Consider the following 3,468-nt stretch of genomic DNA (forward strand, 5'->3'; position numbering starts at 1 on the left):
TTGCTATTATTATCGTTTTATTATCATTATTATCATTATTATCATCATCATTATCGCCCAATAACAATCGTTACCTTCCACACGCCCCCCCACCCCCCCCACTTCCCAAGGAGGTCCTCCAGGCGTCCCCCGCCGCCCATCCGTGTCGAGTCCGCCCGCGTGACCTTGTGGGCGTGCCTTTCCACCCGGCCCTTCCTTCCTGAACTCTGACCTCCTTTTCCTTTTACTGTGACTTCCTTATTCCCGCCTTATCGCAAGAATCGACGATCGACCTCATTATGTGTCTCATCATTATATATATATATTTATTATTTATCGTATGTATCTGTATATATATATATTTAGTTATTGTATTTATAAACACTAATGTACAACTGCGCCAGCGAGGAACGTCTCAAGCGCAGTTGCCAGATAGCTCAAGAGGAGAAAGAAATTTGTAATGATACTCTTATCGGTTAATGTGAATCTCTGTCATCTCAAGTTTCTCGGCGTGGATTCTCTCTCGTGATCTTCTCTTCGTTCTGTTTTTATTTCCGTTTTTCTTTTTCTCAGTCTGTCTGTCTGTCTGTCTGTCTGTCTGTCTGTCTGTCTGTCTCTCTCTCTCTCTCTCCCTCTCTCTCTCTCTCTCTCTCTCTCTCTCTCTCTCTCTCTCTCTCTCTCTCTCTCTCTCTCTCTCTCTTTCGTAATTCTCTCTTTCGTCCTCTCTTTGTCTCTTTCTTCCTTATCCCAACTCTTCTTCTCTCAAGTACCTTTTCCTTAACTCCTTTCCCTCTCTGCTCTTCTCTCTGCTTTATTCCATTTCCCTTTTTCTCTCTTAGGTCCCCTTCTCTCTCCTCCTCTTCTGCTCTCCTCCCCCTCCACCTCCTCCTTCTTCTCTACCTTAATTCCGTCTTTATTCTTTGGAAAGTCTTCTCCATTCCCGTCTATCAAGATACTCTTCTCAAGTTATTTCCTTCTCTCTATCTCCTTCTTATCTTTCCTCTTCTCCTTCTCCCTTCCATCTCCACACTCCCTTTCCTACATATTCCTCCTCTCTCTCCATTACATGGCTGTATCATTTTCACCTTCTCTCCTGCATTTTCCTTGATATTTTCAATACTTTCGCTGTTCCAGTCTCCTCCTTCTATTCCTCGTCCCATCTCCTTTGTTCTAATCCTTCTCTCTCTCCCATCTCTCTCATTCCAATCCTCCTCTCTCTCCCATCTCCCTCTGTTCCTCCTCCCACCCACTCCTTGGCTCCATGCCTCCTCCTCCTCCTCCTCCATCTCCCTTTATTCCTCTTCCCACCCACTCCTTCGTTCCGTTCCTCCTCCCTCCTCCATCTCCTTCTTCCACCTTGGTAACTTCTAAACTGCCTCTGTTTGTCTTTGTTGATTTATATGCATTTCCTGCCTTCCATTCTGAACATCTGCACACGAGTCCACGATCGCTCACCCTTGTGACATGACTCACTGGTCTGCGCTCTTGCTCTCTCCTTTTTGTCTCCCACATTTTGCCTGCTTCGTGAGTATTGTTGCAGTCTATGCAATCTCCACACTCATGATTGGATATTTTCCAACCACATATCTCTGTCTCTTTGTATTTTACTTTCTCATTTTCTTCTTATTCTTATTAATAGACCTGTTTGTTCCGATTTTTTTCTATATTTGCAGAAGAGTTTGTTTCTTTTCACTTGCAAATACGAAATCGTGTTCCCCTAGATCACTTCATCTGCTTACGACCCTCCCTCTTCAAATTTATAAAAGATACCCTTCTTCTCTTTTCTCCTTCTTCCTCTTCTTCTTCTTCTCCTCCTCCTTCCCCTTCTTATTCCTCTTCTTTGTCGGTGCGTCGAAGGTTATGGAGTATCATTTTCTTCCTCTGCAAATGCATTATTCATAGTGACTTTTAAATTTCTAGACCCGACCTGTCTCGGGATATCATCAACGAAAAGAATAGAATCATCAATATCTATAATAATTTGATTTTCTTTTCGAGATGAGGATTCGCATAAGATTTTTTTGATTGGGAACTACTATCATTATCATCATTATTATGATTATTGCTATTATTGCTGCTTTTGTTATCATTGTCATTATTGCTGTTATTAACATCGTTATCATTGTTATGTTTATCACTATCACCATTGTTATTATAATCTTTACTATAAGTATCATCATCATTATAGTATTATCATTTTAGCATTCTAATTGTTGTAGGAAGTACTGTTGCCGTTGTTTTAATTGTTACCATTACGTTTATTATCATTATCATGATCTCTATCATTATCATCGTTAATATTATGTATTACCAACCGATTTACTGACATATTTCTCCATGCTTTCACTTCTCTCTTTACATTTCTCTCCCTCATTATCATTCGTTTATTTTACCAGTACCTCAAAATCAAAACAAAATGTGATTATCAAATTGGAAAGAAAAAAAAAATCACGGATGTTCTTCTATTTGTCTCTCATAAAAGAACCAGCCCCTTATCTGCCGTTTGCATCGTAGTAACAAGATCCATTAGCTTTTACTGTCTTTGTTTTCGCAACGACTTTAGAGAGAGAGAGAGAGAGAGAGAGAGAGAGAGAGAGAGAGAGAGAGAGAAGAGAGAGGAAAGGAGAAAGGGAGAGGGGGGAGGGAGAGGGAGAGGCAGAACGAGAGAGAGGGAGAGAGAGAGAGAGAGAGAGAGAGAGAGAGAGAGAGTAAGAGAGAAAGATGTAGACATAAAGAGAGAGAAGGAGAGAGACCACACCCGCCCAATATCAGAGAGCCAACGAAAGCGGGCAAACCGTTTCTCCGCCAAGATTTGAAAATCCGTTTATTCACAAATAGCAGTCGAATATGTTGATGGATGCAAAATATGCAATGTTACCTTCCGTCTCCGTTCCTGATGTTGCACGGACCGAAGATGGAGAAAACTGATCGAGTGGGAGAACGTGTGGAAACAGGTCACTGCTGGCTGATGATTTATGAAAAAGTTCTCTTTTCGCTCCAAAAATTTTGAGACAAGAAAGTAGCCAGCTCTGTTTCCCTTCCGTTAACACCATTTGTGACTTTTTCTTCTGGACTTTGAAATGTGTTATTTGTCTTGTGGGCAATATTTTTTTTTCCACTTTCCGGAAGAGAAATATAACTTTTTTTTGTTTTTTGATTTTTTGTTTGTTTGTTTTTGGTAAGGTTGCATAAGACAAATAATCACATAAGAAGTTAAATTACCTCACACACACAAAAAAAGGAAATAGCATTTCTGCCCAGGATATTTAACAAAGCAGGTAAGACATCTAGAAATATACACAACTCTCGATCTAAAAGAAAAAGAAAAAAAAAAAAAGAAGTTACTTTACTCCTCATAGTAAAATCAATAAGATCGACGCCACCATGCTATTTCACCCTCCGTCTCACTCTCGACGCACGCCTCGTTTCGTTGCCCTTACTTTCCCCCCCCCCCTTTCCCCCCTTTTGACTTTTTTAAACCTTTCCTTC

Source organism: Penaeus monodon, chromosome 35 (assembly GCF_015228065.2).
Source record: "Penaeus monodon isolate SGIC_2016 chromosome 35, NSTDA_Pmon_1, whole genome shotgun sequence".
NCBI classification, from domain to species: domain Eukaryota; kingdom Metazoa; phylum Arthropoda; class Malacostraca; order Decapoda; family Penaeidae; genus Penaeus; species Penaeus monodon.